We start from the raw sequence: 17,444 nt of genomic DNA on the forward strand, positions 1-17,444 counted from the left end.
GTTGATAAATTCTTGTTTAGTCAAGGGTCAAAAACTACAGGGAGAAGTGAAGAGAATGGAGTTGATACGGAAAATAAATCTACCATGATGGAATGACGCAGCAGACTCGATGGGCCACAGAGCCTAATACTGCTTCTATTTATTATGGTTTTATAGTCTTGTGATCTAAACTCTGATTTCTGCCAATGAATTAGATTGAGAATGGAAAAATAATGGCTTCAAAGCTCAGCTGAGAGTTAATAGGAATTCAGGACAGTCTTGCAACAGGATAACCAAGAATGAGCCAAAAGCATATTCTAATAAGATGCACACTATAAACAAGGGCTCATTCACTCATTTCCAGCAGCTCAGCAGTGGCCGTATTAATTTTCATATTCATGGAGCAGTGTGGGTGATCACCGCATTCCCACAGAAAATGCAGCTTAAGTGTTATTGGAGTAGTCTTCACAATGCTTCCTCCCCGCAGGAGACTGCATTATCGATCTATTAGCAGCTCGAAGATGGTGACGTGAGAAAAATCCATCAGCGTACATGAGCTGTCCCCAACTAAGATGTACAGATATAGTCATAGAGCGCTACAGCACAGAAAAGGGCTCTTCGGCCCATCTAGTCTGTGCCGAACTGTTACTCTGCCTCATCCTATCGACCTGCACCTGGACAGTATCCCTCCTATCCATGTACCTATCCGAACTTCTCTTAAATATTGCAGTCGAACCCCAATCTATTACTTCTGCTGGCAGCTTTTTCCACTTTCACCACCCTCTGAGTTTCCCCTCAGGTTTCCCTTAAAGATTTCACCTTTCACCCTTAACCTATGCCCTCTAATTCTATTCTCACCTAACCTCAGTGGAAAAAATCTGCTTGCATTTACCTTATCAATACCCCTCATACTTTTGTGTGCCTCTATCAAATTTCCCTTCTTCTTCTGGGAGGTTAGTTAGGAAAATTCAGTCGCTAGGTATACGTGGAGAGGTGGTAAATTGGATTAGACATTGGCTTGATGGAAGAAGCCAGAGAATGGTGGTAGAGAATTGCTTCTCTGAGTGGAGGCCTGTGACTAGTGGTGTGCCACAGGGATAAGTGCTGGGTCCATTGTTATTTGTCATCTATATCAATGATCTGGATGATAATGTGGTAAGTCGGATCAGCAAGTTTGCTGATGATACAAAGATTGGAGGTGTAGTAGACAGTGAGGAAGTTTTTCAGAGCCTGCAGACGGACTTGGACCAGCTGGAAAAATGGGCTGAAAAATGGCAGATGGAGATTAATACTGACAAGTGTGAGGTATTGCACGTTGGAAGGACAAACCAATGTAGAACATACAGGTTTAATGGTAGGGCACTGAGGAGTGCAGTGGAACAGAGGGATCTGGGAATACAGATACAAAATTTCCTAAAAGTGTCGTCACAGGTAGATAGGGTTGTAAAGAGAGCTTTTGGTACATTGGCCTTTATTAATCGAAGTATTGAGTATAAGAGCTGGAATGTTATGATGAGGTTGTATAAGGCATTGGTGAGGCCGAATCTGGAGTATTGTGTTCAGTTTTGGTCACCAAATTACAGGAAGGATATAAATAAGGTTGAAAGAGTGCAGAGAAGGTTTACAAGGATGTTGCCGGGACTTGAGAAACTCAGTTACAGAGAAAGGTTGAATAGGTTAGGACTTTATTCCCTGGAGCGTAGAAGAATGAGGGGAGATTTGATAGAGGTATATAAAATTATGATGGGTATAGATAGAGTGAATGCAAGCAGGCTTTTTCCACTGAGGCAAGGGGAGAAAAAAACCAGAGGACATGGGTTAAGGGTGAGGGGGGAAAAGTTTGAAGGGAACTTTAGGGGGGGCTTCTTCACACAGAGAGTGGTGGGAGTATGGAATGAGCTGCCAGACGAGGTGATAAATGTGGGTTCTTTTTTAACATTTAAGAATAAATTGGACAGATACATGGATGGGAGGTGTATGGAGGGATATGGTCCGTGTGCAGGTCAGTGGGACTAGGCAGAAAATGGTTCGGCACATCCAAGAAGGGCCAAAGGGCCTGTTTCTGTGCTGTAGTTTCTATGGTTCTATGCTCTAGGTAATAAAGACAATATCTTTGGAAATTTTCTCTGTACTCTTTCAACCTTATTCTAAGGCTTTTCCATTTGAGGTGAAGGAGGATGAGAGGTGACTCAATAGAGCTGTACAAGATGATCAGAGGTATAGATCGAGTGGATAGCCAGAGACTTTTTCTCAAGGCAGAAATACCAGTGGGGGGGGACATAATTTTAAGGTGATTGGAGGTAAGGATAGGGGGATGTCAGAGGTAAGTATTTTTTTTTACACAGGGAGGGGTGGGTGTGTGGAATGCCTTACCAGGAGTGTTGATTATGGGCATGGGCAGAAGGTGAAGTGTTGTTTCCAGCACAGTGTTTGTGAAAATGACCAAAATATTGCAAGTGACCAGACCAGAATGTGCACTTATAGGTCATACAGTGTGACCAATTGAACATACGTAGAATATACAACATACAGTACAGGCCCTTCAGCCCATGATGTTGTGTTGACTTTTTAATTTACTCCAAGAGAAATCAAACCCTCCTCTTATACATTGGCCTCCAATTTTCTATCATCCATGTTTCTAAGAGTTTCTTAAATGTCCCTAATGTATCTGTCACTACCACCACCACCGGCCGCACATTCCACGCGCTCACCACTCCCTGTGTACATTACTATGCAAACGTCTTAGGCACATATACATAGCTAGGGTGCCTAAGTCTTTTGCACAGTACTGTACTTGTCAACATGGAGCAGTGAGTGAGTTTGTAAGTATGGCAGGAACAAAGGATGTTGGGAATGGTGAGGGTGCAGCAGCGAGGGAGGGGTGTGGGGCAGGTGGCAGAGGAGGAGTGCCGGGGGTGGAGAGTGACGCGGGTGCAGACTCACCCAGCCCTGAGACACCAGGCAAGATCACTTGATTACAAGGAACTGGTTTATTGAACAGTGCAGAATGCCTCTCTGATGGTTCCTGCCCCCTCTCCACTCTCAGTCCACAATAGTGACTCATATCAGAATAAGGTTTATCATCACTCACATACAGTATGTCATGAAATTTGTTTTTTGTTTGCGGCAGCAGTAAAGCGTAATACATAACATCACCACAGTACTGTGCAAAAGAACTACCTCTGACATCTCTTCTATACTTTCTTCCAATCACCTTAAAATTATGCTCTCACATCAGCAAATTCTGCCCTGGGAAATAAATGCTTGCTCTCCACTCCTTCAATGCCCTTTATTGTCTTGTACACCCCTATCAAAGCTCATATTCATAGAGTCATAAGGTACTACAGCATAGATACAGGCCCTTCAGCCCATCTAGTCCATGCGAAACTATAATTCTGTTTAGTCCCATCGACCTGCACCAGGACCATAGTCCTCCATAACCCTCCCATCTATGTACACATCCAAATTTCTCTTGTGTTGAAATTGAACCTTGCATCCACCACTTCTGCTGGCAGCTCATTCCACACTCTCATCCTCTGAGTGAAAAAGTTCTTCCTCATGTTCCCCTTAAGCACTTCACCTTTCACCCTTAACCCATGAAATCTAGTTCTAGTCTCACCCAACCTCAGTGGAAAAGAAGCCTGTTTGCACTTACCCTATCTATACCCTTCTCTCATCTTCCCTCACTTCAAAGAGAAAAGCCTAAGCTTACTTATCCTCTCAAACATGCTTTGATTCAAATGCTGTAGGCACCCATTTGCTGAAGGTATTCAAGACTAAACAGAATATTGGTTTGATCTCCTGAGGATACAGAGACAAGGTGATTGGGTAGGAAAATGAAGTCAAGATAGTTGCACAACAGTGAATGATTTAGCAACCTGAAGGGAGCATTATTGCCTAATAATGTTTCTATTTCTTACATTCTTAATTAGCTTGTTATTGCTGATATCATAATAGGATAGCTTGCAACAGAATGTGAAGGAATTGTGCAATTCTGACAGATGTAAACCACATTAAAAACATATTGCAGAATCCCAACAGTAACATTTTTCACACTGCTTCGGAAAAGTACTGTGCCTCTGTCAGCTTGGAATGGGAAGTTACTGAACAGAGGCAACAGATTTGTTAAGTTCATGTTTAATCAAGTTCAAGTTCAATTGCCATTAAACCATACACAGCAATACAGCCAAATGAAACAGCATTCCTCTGTGGCCAAGGTGTAAAACACAATACCCCACAGAACATATAGCACAATAGCCACAAAAATTATCATCTTCTTTATGTGCCGTGTCTTATAATGTGGGCGTTGATGGTCTTCCATCTGTCTTCGATCTGAGAAGTTCCAATAAGCTCTTCAAAACTTTGCCCTGTCCATCCCTTGATGTAACTCATGAATGTCATGTGCTGTCCACCGCGACTTTTACGTCCATTAATTTTTCGTGTCACTGCAACATGTTTGAGCTTCTCTTTCTTCAGTACATATCCCAGAAATTCAATCTGCCGTTTCCTGATTGACCATATCAGCTCTTTTCTTATTCACAACTCTTCCTCATTTGGTACTCTGTCCTTTCGTGCCAAAAGAAAATATAGCCCAAGTCCCCGAGTGTCATGGCCTGTAGACTGATGGTGCATGGGATGTTGTCCTGGTCCAGCTTGTTCTTCCACCGAGCAAACACTAGAGGGTAAATTGTGACACACAACACAACAACAAAAAAAATCAGATACTGCAGATGCTGAAAATCTGAAATCAATATGGAAAACACAGGAGAGACTCAGCAAGTCAGGCAGCATCTCTGAAGCAAGAAACAGCCACTGTTTCAGATTGATGATGGGAGAAAAGATTAAGATCAGAGGGACTGAGAAAGAAGAAGAAAAGTAAAGGTCTATAATCAGTTAGAAGGCAAAGAAGGTGAACTAACCAAAAATCCATTGATGCAAATGAGCAGAAGCCCAGTGAAGGTAATAATTATATGAAGTTACCAAAGGAGTAAAAGGGTAAAACTGGGATAAAAATGGTAGGTTGGCTTATTATTGTCACATGTACTGACGTACCGTGAAAAACTTTGCATGTCATCCAGAGAGATTATTTTGTCGCACCAGCATATCGAGGTAGAATCAGAATCAGAATCATGTGTTTTATCATATAGTCATAGAACACTACAGCACAGAAACAGGCCTTTTGGTCCAGCTAGTTCATGCAAACTATTAGTCTGCCTCATCCCATCGATCCCATACCGGGACCATCACCCTCCCATCCATATTTCTATCCAAATTCCTCTTTGGATTGAAAGTGTTGAAATCGAACCCACATCCACCACTTCTTACTAGCAGCTCATTCCAATATATATATCAAATGGTGGAGGATAAGAATCTGTTCCTAAAATGTTTAATGTGGGTCTTGAGGTTCCTGCTGTCCCTCCTTTCTGATGGTTGTAATGAAAAGATTGCATGTCCTGAGTGGTGGGGGGTCCTTAAAGATGGAGGCCACTTTTTTGAAGTGTCATCTTTTGAAGATGTCCTTGATGATAGGGAGGCTAGTGCCAATAATGGAGCTAGCTGAGTTTACACACCTCTACAACTTTGCAAAGGAAAAACTGTAACAGAATGCAGAATAAAGTGCTACAGTTACAAAGAAAGTGCAGTGCAGGTAGACAATAAGGTACAAAGATTGTGATAGATTGTGAGGTGAAGAGTCCGTTTTATAGTAGGCCCTCCATTGACTGGGGTTGACCATGAATATTGTGTCCTAGCTGTCTATGCAAGCCAGGGCACTATGATATGGAGAGCAAGTTGTTGCCCATGTAGTAGGCTCCCATACTTCACACAGCTGATGAATACAAAGGAATGGCAGAGACTGATACAGCTTGGCACCAGTGGCATCGCAGGAGTTATCAGTCAGCTCTGAGGAGTGTGCTTAGCCCACTGCCCTACTCCTTCTATACCCATGTCTGTGTGGCTAGGCATATCTCAAATGCTATCCATAAATTTGCTGATCATACAATCATTGTTGGCAGAATCACAGATGAAGATGAAAGAGTGTACAGGAACGAGATATATCAGCTAGTTGAGTGGTGTTGAAGCAACAACCTTGACTCAACGTCAGTACGACCAAAGAGCTGATCGTGAACTTCAGGAATGATAAGATGAGGGAATCCTCATAGAGGGATCAGAAGTGGAGAGAGTGAGCAAGTTCAAGTTCCTTGATGTCAATATCCGAGGACCTAACCAGGTCCCAGTATGTAAATGCAGCTATAAAGAAGGCAATGTAGTGCCTATATTTCATTAGGAGTTTGAGGAGATTTGGTTTGTCACCTAAAACACTCAAAAACTCCTACAGATGTACCATGGAGAGCATTCTGACAGACTGCATCACTGTCTGGTAATGGGGTGGGGTGGTGAGGGGAGGGCTACTGCACAGGATCGAAAGAAGCTTCAGAAAGTTGTAAAATTAGTCAGCTTCATCTTGGGTACTAGCCTCCGGAGTATCCAAGACATCTTCAAGGAGTGGTGCCTCAGAAATGTGGCATCCATTATTAAGGACCCCCATCACCCAGAATATGCCCTGTTCTCATTGTTAATGTCAGAAAGGAGGTACAGAAGCCTGAAGGCACACACTCAGCGATTCAGGAACAGTTTCTTTCGCTCTGCCATCCGATTCCTAAATGGACATTGAACCCATGAACACTACCTCACAATTATTATTTCTGTTTTTGCACTATTTTTTAATTTAACTCTTTAATGTACATATACTTACTGTAATTGATTTTCTTTTTTTTCTATATTTATCATGTATTGCATTGTACTGCTGCTGCTAAGTTAACAAATTTCACAACTTCTGCCGGTGATATTAAACTTGATTCTGATTCTGATTCTGAACTCAATACTGGACTGCCTTAGGGACCCGTGTATGGAGGATGGAGGATTCGTGTAAATGGTTAGTGTTATGTTTTGTAACTTCAAAACATTAAAATAATTCAGAGGAAGACACAGGACTCTGAAGTGCAGGTCAACTTCAAGTTTACTTTACGCGAGGTATGCACGTATCACGTGGCAGTGAGATGATGTACGCAATTCATGTATTTATACATATAACCTGTAATGAATTATTTAAACAAGAATGTTTAATCAACCAATATATACACAAGATTACTCAAATATTACTGACATGTTAAGTACTCAACACTCTTTCATGCTTAGCTATAAACGCCAACTCAATAAAGAATGCAGCTCAACTATATACAGAGTATATATTGCATAATACAACTACTATATACAGACATACACAGCATTGAACTATTAAATTTCTAATACAGCTAGTGAGGAACTCATGGGCCAAAGGGCCTGTTTCTATGCTATCTTCTCCATACCCATTTCTCTGTTTAACCTTGTTCACCTTCATTGGTTCCTGTTTTCCTTGCTTTACTTGTTCATTCATGGAATGAAAGCAACAGTGGCTTTGCTAGTATTCCTTGCCCTTCCTTGTTGCCCTTGAGCAGGTGATGGTGAATCACATTATTGAACCAGTATGCGATCTGTGTAATAAAGGAAACCCCTCTGTTCTTTTGGGCAGGGAGTTCCAGCATTCCTACTGAGCGGTGCAAAAGAACCATTCTATAATTTAAACTTTTTGTGAAGGTCTTCACTAAGAAGCTGATCAGGAACTGAGGACCTCAGTTTCAGATCATTATTCCAGCAGCAGATAGCGGAATAGGAGATAGTTTAATATACCCTGGAATGTGAGGGTGTGAAACAGCTGAATATCTCCTACTTTTGAAAGAGAAGTGAGTAAGTAAATAAAAATGTGTTTACCGCAGTGATCTTGGGCTGCCTAGGCCAATGAACCTCGAAGCATTGCATTCAACATTCAACACTTCAAATACATTGTACAGTCTCTGACTACACCCTACTGGTGATCTATGGTACTTTGTCATCTCTGTCTCTCGCACTCTCTCCCTGCCTCTCACACATTCTCTCCCTCTCTATCTCTCGCATTCACTCTCTTCCTCTCTCCCTCACGCTCTCCCTCTCAATCTTTCCCTCTCTCTCTAACCCTCTCTCTTCCTCTCACTCTTTCCCTCTCCCTCTCTCACACACACAGAAAAGGGAAGGATTTTAATAGTTTTTAAATACCTTTGTCGAAAATAGAAATTAAACTCTATTAACAATAAACTATTTTTAAGCAATGTGGCATAATTTTAAGGTGATTGGAGCAAAGTATTGGGGGATGTCAAGGTGTTTTTTTTTTACACAGAGAGTGGTGGGACCATGGAACATTCTGCCAAGGGTGGTGGTAGAGGCAAATGCATTATGGATATTTAAGAGACTATTCGATGGGCACAAGGATGATAGAAAAATGGAGGTCTGTGTAGGAGGGAAGGCTTGGACTGATCTTAGAACAGGTTAAAAGAGTCTGTATTGTGCTGTAATGTTCTATTTTCTATATTATCACATATCCGTGTTGTCTTGTGATCTTGCTGTACTCTTATAGTGCCGGCACACACACAGTAGGCCAAAGGGCCTGGTCCTATGCTGTAAAGTTCTATGTTCTAAACTAATATTTATTTATTTACTGAGATGCAGCGTGGATTAGGCCCTCTGAGCTGCACTGCCTGGCAAATACCCTGTTTTTAATCCAAACCTAATCATGAGATAATTTTGACAATAACCAATTAACCTAACAACCTATACGTAATTGGACTGTGGGAGGAAACCCATGAGGACATGGGGAGAACGCACAGGCAGCGGCAGGATTTGAACCTGCGTCACCAGTGCAGTAAAGCGCTGTGCTAACCACTATGCTACTGTGCTGCCCTTAGCATATACAAAAATTGCTGCAGTTAAAAAGTTTGCTGTTAGATTTTGGGAATTGGCTGGCAGCTGCCACGGTAATTCCAGCTCCAATTATTAATAGGATTGTGGAGAAACAAATATTTAAAAATATTGAAATAAAATTCCAACATGTTCTTCAGCCAATAAAATCCTTTTTTAAAGGATCACTTTTGAAATGCACCCACTTAGTGCGTAGTAAGCTTTCACAAACAGCAGCAGGATGATAAATGGGCTGTCATTTTATTAAGGAGACATTGTCGAGAGATAATTGTTGGTCAGGGAACTGGGGAGATCTCCTCGGCTTCTCTAAAACATTGCCGTGGAAGACTTGACATCACTGCAGCATCAGCAGGATGGCGTGGGAGCAGTTATTGCAACGTTTTACAATGCCTGCAATCCAGGTCCATTTCCCGCCGCTGTCTGCAAGGAGTTTGTACGTTTTTCTCTGTGACCATGTGGGTTTCCTCCAGATGCTCCAGGTTCCTCCAACATCCCAAAGACGTATGGTGAGGGTCAGTAAATTGAGGGCATGCTATGTTGTATGGCAACACTGGAGGACTGTGTTGGTGGTTAATGTAAACAGTGCATTCCACTGTTTGTTTTGATGATTCGATGTATAGTATAGTGCAGAAGTCTTCAGCACATAGACATAGCTAGGGTGCCTAAGGCTTTTCACAGTACTGTAATAATTTTATGTATTGCACTATACCACTGCAAAAAAAAACAAATTTCATGATAAATGTGATGAACCTGCTTCTGATTTGGATCTCTGTTGTGGACTGAGAGTGGGAAGGGGGTAGGGGGAGGGGAATCAATATTGGGAAAAGGGAAAGGGAGAGAGGAGGGAGCGGGAAGTACCAGAGAGAAATTCTGTATCGATCAATAAACCAATTGTTTGGAATGAAATTACCTTGCCTGGTGTTTCAGGGCTGGGTATGTCTGCACCTGCACCACTCCCCCACCCCGGCACTCTTTCTTTGCCACCTGTCCCACACCCCTCCCATGGCGCCCCACCCTCATCATTACCCAATATCCTTTGCTCCTGTCAGATTTACAAACTCTGTCTATGCTCAGTGCTGTGCAGAGGTACAGTACTGTGCAAAAATCTTAGGTACCATATACAAGGGGTGATTGATAAGTTCGTGACATCAGGTAGAAGGAGGCAATTTTAGAAAACCCAGCACATTTATTTTCAACATAGTCCCCTCCAACATTTACACACTTAGTCTAGTTATCGTGGAGCATATAGATCTTGGACCTCCAGAGGGTGCCCACAGTGGTGATTGATAAGTTCGTGGCCTACGGTAGAAGGAAATGAGTTATTAACTTCAAACTTTCTGCATAATCACTCAAAGAGTTGAACTGCATGTGAGTGTAACGAGAGCTATATAACTCATCTCCTTCTACCTTAGGTGACAAACTTATCAATCACCCCTGCTATGGGCACTTTCTGGAGGTCCAAGATCCGTATGCTCCACGACCGCTGGACTAAGTGTGTAAATGTAGGAGGGGACTATGTTGAAAAATAAATGTGCTAGGTTTTCTAAAATTGACTCCTTCTACCTTAGGCCACAAATTTATCAATCACCCCTGGTATATAATACAGCAAAGTACAATATATTGGTTAGAATAGGAGGGTGGTTGGGAAACAAATGAGAATACTTAGCTTTGCATTAGCTCAGTAGTATTAAGTGTTCTTTGGTAACCGGAAGGACATAATGTACAGAACTGTGCAAAAGTCTTTGGTACTCCGGCTATATATATGTGCCGAGATTTTTGCACACTACTTCATTTATTTCTCTTTATCTTTAATGAAAACATCGTCTCCACATCAACTCTATCCAAAACTTTTGGCACCCAGGAGATTTCAATGGGAATTCCTTCCTTTCAGTGAGTTTGGAAGATTTGAAGGAGAGAACATCAGTGATAATTTTCCAGTGCCTTCAGATGCCTTTCTGGAGGCAAGGGATGACTACAGCCCGTGGACAATGGATGTCACGCCAGGACCAAGGCCTTGAACTTCAAAAATTTTTTCTTTCAATTGGCCAGTGGTTGTGCTGGTTCATTGAAAATTGGATGAAATGCTGTATCTGTTTTGCACAGTATTTCCCAAGGGAGTGTATCCAATTGTCAGAACTAATGGGACAGGGTTCAACATATGGTGACCAGAACTACAGTGACTCCAACTTCTGCATGTAGATGTTGCTTGAGTCTTGACATGCTCAGGGTCTGAGTTCCAAACATCTGTGGTTTTGTTCATCTAATGTCCTCAACCCAAACAGTTGTGTTGCTGCCTTCAGCAATAAATATTCAGTATTGTAGAGAGTTATGGAGACATATAGCATAGAAACAGGACCTTCAGTCCAACTGGCCCATGATACCCCATCCAAACTAGTCCCATTTGAGAGAACTTGCCTCATAACCTTCTAATCCTTTGCAATCCATGTACCTGCCCCACTGCCTTTTAGAAGTTGTTTTTGTCCCTGTTTTAACCACTTCCTCTGGAAGCTGACTCCACATCCATACCATCTTTTGTGTAAAAACTTTGCCCCTCAAGGTCCTATTTAATCTCTCCCCTCTCACCTTAAACCTGTGCCCTCAAGCCCTGAATTCCCCAGCTCTAGGAGAAAGACTGGGTGCATTCATCCTAACTCTGTCCAGTAAGATGTTATACATCTCTGTCATCTCTGAGGGGATTGAATAAGATCTCTCTCTCTCTGAGGGGATGGGACAGGATCTCTCTCTGAGGGGATTGGACAAGATTCAAATGTTAGGTTGAAAGGAAAGGTTAAAAGTTTGAGAGAGCCATGGTTTTCAAGGCATATTGGAAACTTGGTTGGAAAAAGAGAGAGATCTACAATAAATATAGGCAGCTTGGAGTAAATGAGGTGCTCAAGGAATATAAAGAATGTAAAAAGAATCTTAAAAAAGAAATTGGATGTTATCTATATGGACTTCAGTAAGGCCTTTGACAAGGTTCCACATGGAAGGTTAGTTAGGAAGGTTCAATCGTTAGGTATTAATATTGAAGTAGTAAAATGGATTCAACAGTGGCTGGATGGGAGATGCCAGAGAGTAGTGGTGGATAATTGTTTGTCAGGTTGGAGGCCGGTGACAAGTGGTGTGCCTCAGGGATCTGTACTGGGTCCAATGTTCTTTGTCATATACATTAATGATCTGGATGATGGGGTGGTAAATTGGATTAGTAAGTATGCAGATGATACTAAGATAGGTGGCGTTGTGGATAATGAAGTAGGTTTTCAAAGCTTGCAGAGAGATTTAGGCCAGTTAGAAGAGTGGGCTGAAAGATGGCAGATGGAGTTTAATGCTGATAAGTGTGAGGTGCTACATTTTGGTAGGACTAATCAAAATAGGACAAACATGTTAAATGGTAGGGCATTGAAGAATGCAGTAGAACAGAGGGATCTAGGAATAATGGTGCATAGTTCCCTGAAGGTGGAATCTCATGTGGATAGGGTGGTGAAGAAAGCTTTTGGTATGCTGGCCTTTACAAATCAAAGCATTGAATATAGGATTTGGGATGTAATGTTAAAATTGTACAAGGCGTTTTGGTGAGGCCAGATTTGGAGTATTGTGTACAGTTCTGGTCTCCGAATTATAAGAAAGATGTCAACAAAATAGAGAGAGTACAGAGAAGATTTACTAGAATGTTACCTGGGTTTCAGCACCTAAGTTACAGAGAAAGGTTGAACAAGTTGGGTCTTTATTCTTTGGAGCGTAGAAGGTTGAGGGGGGACTTGATAGAGGTATTTAAAATTATGAGGGGGATACATAGTGTTGACGTGGATAGGCTTTTTCCATTGAGAGTGGGGGAGGTTCAAACAAGAGGACATGAGTTGAGAGTTAAAGGGCAAAAGTTTAGGGGTAACATGAGGGGGAACTTCCTTACTCAGAGAGTGGTAGCTGTGTGGAACGAGTTTCCAGCAGAAGTGGTTGAGGCAGGTTCAATTTTGTCATTTGAAAAAAAAATTGGATAGGTATATGGACAGGAAAGGAATGAAGGGTTATGGGCTGAGTGCAGGTCAGGGGGACTAGGTGAGAGTAAGTGTTCGGCATGGACTAGAAGAGCTGAGATGGCCTGTTTCCGTGCTGTAATTGTGATATGGTTATATCTCTCTCTGTGGGGATCGGACAGGATCTCTCTGAGAGGATCACTCCTCCAACTCTTCAGCTCCATGAAATAACGCCCTAGCCTGACCAATCGCTCCCCATTACTCAGTCCCTTGAGTTCTGGCAACAACCTTATAATTCCTTTTCTGCACTCTTTCTTGTTTAATAAAAAGTGGTGTGATTCCCTGGAACATGTGGTTAATGTCCTAGATCTTGGGAGGCACTTCACGACGAAAGCTGACGTTTGTACAGCACCAAGAAACTCGAAGTATGGAAAGCATGTGCGAGACAGTCTGATTTTTCAAAACCTTCAGGGCCACATGGCCTATTCCAGCAATTTCTTCACAAGGTAAATCATATTCTTCAAAAACTTGAACTAATTTATTTTCAAATCCCCCTCACCCATCTTCCCCCCACAAATATCTATTTCCAGTAACAGAATTGCAATTGTTCTTATTTTATCAATTATCCATAAGTTTTCCTACAATTTAGGAAAAGGACATTCCATACAAAACATTTGCTTATGGATCTTCAGTGTAGGAAGATTTTTTTTTGCCTAGGAATAATAAAAAATAGTAATATTAGTTTCAAACAGGCATTTAAATATTAGATATAAAAGTCAGATTTCAGTGCGTTCTATAAGGTTATTGATACAGATCACAAAATAATTCAGCATGGAAATAATCCCTTTGACCTAACAACTTTCTATGACAACCTATTCCACATAAATACCATATGTACACACACACACAACCTATGTATGAACAGTATAATTTATATAGTCTTGAGCATAAATATACATCTATGTAGCTACTGTGCCTATGAGTTTTACACAGCACTGTAGTAATTTTATGTATTGCAATGTACTGCTGCAAAAAAAAACTAATTACATGACATATGTGAGTGACGATAAACCTGATTCTGATATGGGTCTCTATTGTGGACTGAGAGTGGGAAGGGGGGCAGGAAAAGGGGAATCATGATTGGGAAGAGGGGAAGAGAGCGGGAAGCACCAGAGAGATATTCTGTAAAGATCAATAAACCAATTATTTGGAATTAAATGACCTTGCCTGGTGTCTCAGGGCTAGATGTGTCTGCACCCACACTACCTCCTGCCCTTGGCACTCCTTCTTTTCCACCTGTCCCACAACCCCTCCCATGGCACTCAACCCTCACCATTTTCAACATCCTTGGCAAGTACATGCCACTCATGATTTTATACTATTCATATATTTGAAAATAACAGCTAAAAATGAAAATGCCCCTTACAGAAACGTAAGTTTATATCACTCTTTATTGAAACTAATTGAAGGATAAGTATTGGCCGGGATACCGGGATAAATTCTCTGCTCTTTTCCAAAGTTTTGAATCCATCCGAGCATCACTGAAACTTTCTCATTGTCTACCATTAGTTGAGTTACAGAATATAAACACCGCAATCCCAGAGAAAGAAACCAAACCTGAACCTGAACAGTCATAGTCCTAGTCATAGTCATAGTCATAGTCATACTTAATTAGGAAGGGGAAAAAAGATTATGAGAGAAAACTGGCAGAGAACATAAAAACGGACTGTAAAAGCTTTTATAGATATGTAAAAAGGAAAAGACTGATAAAGACAAATGTAGGTCCCCTGCAAACAGAAACAGGTGAATTGATTATGGGGAGCAAGGACATGGCAGACCAATTGAATAATTACTTTGGTTCTGTCTTCACTAAGGAGGACATAAATAATCTTCCAGAAATAGTAAGGGACAGAGGGTCCAGTGAGATGGAGGAACTGAGCGAAATACATGTTAGTAGGGAAGTGGTGTTAGGTAAATTGAAGGGATTGAAGGCAGATAAATCCCCAGGGCCAGATGGTCTGCATCCCAGAGTGCTTAAGGAAGTGGCCCAAGAAATAGTGGATGCATTAGTGATAATTTTTCAAAACTCGTTAGATTCTGGACTAGTTCCTGAGGATTGGAGGGTGGCTAATGTAACCCCACTTTTTAAAAAAGGAGGGAGAGAGAAACCGGGGAATTATAGGCCGGTTAGCCTAACGTCGGTGGTGGGGAAACTGCTGGAGTCAGTTATCAAGGATGTGATAACAGCACATTTGGAAAGCGGTGAAATGATCGGACAAAGTCAGCATGGATTTGTGAAAGGAAAATCATGTCTGACGAATCTCATAGAATTTTTTGAGGATGTAACTAGTAGAGTGGATAGGGGAGAACCAGTGGATGTGGTATATTTGGATTTTCAAAAGGCTTTTGACAAGGTCCCACATAGGAGATTAGTGTGCAAACTTAAAGCACACGGTATTGGGGGTAAGGTATTGGTGTGGGTGGAGAATTGGTTAGCAGACAGGAAGCAAAGAGTGGGAATAAACGGGACCTTTTCAGAATGGCAGGCGGTGACTAGTGGGGTACCGCAAGGCTCAGTGCTGGGACCCCAGTTGTTTACAATATATATTAATGACTTGGATGAGGGAATTAAATGCAGCATCTCCAAGTTTGCGGATGACACGAAGCTGGGTGGCAGTGTTAGCAGTGAGGAGGATGCTAAGAGGATGCAGGGTGACTTGGATAGGTTGGGTGAGTGGGCAAACTCATGGCAGATGCAATTTAATGTGGATAAATGTGAAGTTATCCACTTTGGTGGCAAAAATAGGAAAACAGATTATTATCTGAATGGTGGCCGATTAGGAAAAGGGGAGGTGCAACGAGACCTGGGTGTCATTATACACCAGTCATTGAAAGTGGGCATGCAGGTACAGCAGGCGGTGAAAAAGGCGAACGGTATGCTGGCATTTATAGCGAGAGGATTCGAGTACAGGAGCAGGGAGGTACTACTGCAGTTGTACAAGGCCTTGGTGAGACCACACCTGGAGTATTGTGTGCAGTTTTGGTCCCCTAATCTGAGGAAAGACATCTTTGCCATAGAGGGAGTACAAAGAAGGTTCACCAGATTGATTCCTGGGATGGCAGGTCTTTCATATGAAGAAAGACTGGATGAACTGGGCTTGTACTCGTTGGAATTTAGAAGATTGAGGGGGGATCTGATTGAAACGTATAAGATCCTAAAGGGATTGGACAGGCTAGATGCAGGAAGATTGTTCCCGATGTTGGGGAGGTCTAGAACGAGGGGTCACAGTTTGAGGATAGAGGGGAAGCCTTTTAGGACCGAGGTTAGGAAAAACTTCTTCACACAGAGAGTGGTGAATCTGTGGAATTCTCTGCCACAGCAAACTGTTGAGGCCAGTTCATTAGCTATGTTTAAAAGGAAGTTAGATATGGCCCTTGTGGCTACAGGGGTCAGGGGGTATGGAGGGAAGGCTGGGTTCTGAGTTGGATGATCAGCCATGATCATAATAAATGGCGGTGCAGGCTCGAAGGGCCGAATGGCCTACTCCTGCACCTATTTTCTATGTTTCTATGTTTCTATGTTTATTGATCCCGGGGGAAATTGGGTTTTGTTACAGTTGCACCATAAATAATTAAATAGTAATATGTAAATTATGCCAGGAAATAAGTCCAGGACCAGCCTATTGGCTCAGGGTGTCTGACCCTCCAAGGGAGGAGTTGTGAAGTTTGATAGTCACAGGCAGGAATGACTTCCTATGACGCTCAGTACTGCATCTCGGTGGAATGAGTCTCTGGCTGAATGTAGTCCTGTGCCCAACTAGTACATTATGTAGTGGATGGGAGACATTGTCCAAGATGGCATGCAACTTGGACAGCATCCTCTTTTCAGAGAGTCCAGTTCCATCCCCACAACATCACTGGCCTTACGAATAAGTTTGTTGATTCTGTTGGTGTCTGCTACCCTCAGCCTGCTGCCCCAGCACACAATAGCAAACATGATCACACTGGCCACCACAGACTTGAACATCCTCAGCATCATCCGACAGATGTTAAAGGATCTCAGTCTCCTCAGGAAGTAGAGACGGCTCTGACCCTTCTTGTAGATAGCCTCAGTGTTCTTTGACCAGTCCAGTTTATTATTAATTCATATCCCCAGGTATTTGTAATCCTCCACAATGTCCACACTGACCCCCTGGATGGAAACAGGGGTCACCGGTGCCTTAGCTCTCCTCAGGTCTACCACCAGCTCCTTGGTCTTTTTCACATTAAGCTGCAGATAATTCTGCTCACAGCATGTGACAAAGTTTCCTACCGTAGCCCTGTACTCAGCCTCATCTCCCTTGCTGATGCATCCAACTATGGCAGAGATGAGAGTGTGTGTGGCATCATTAGTAAGTCTGCAGGTGCCACCAAAACTGGTGGTGTAGTGGACAGTTCAGAATTCTGAACACCTCGTATTCCATCTGGGTAGCCTCCAACCGAATGGCATGAACACCAATGTTTCCAACTTCTGGTAATCTTTTCCCCCTCCTCCTTCCCTCTTTTTCTGTTCCCCACTCTGGTCTCTTGCCTCTTCTCCTCACATTCCGATCACCACCCCCTGGTGCCCCTCCTCCTTCCTTTTCTCCCATGGTCCATTCTCCTCTCAGATTCCTTCTCCAG

The sequence above is a fragment of the Mobula hypostoma genome, chromosome 10 (genome assembly GCF_963921235.1).
Source record: "Mobula hypostoma chromosome 10, sMobHyp1.1, whole genome shotgun sequence".
Classification (NCBI taxonomy): Eukaryota; Metazoa; Chordata; class Chondrichthyes; order Myliobatiformes; family Myliobatidae; genus Mobula; species Mobula hypostoma.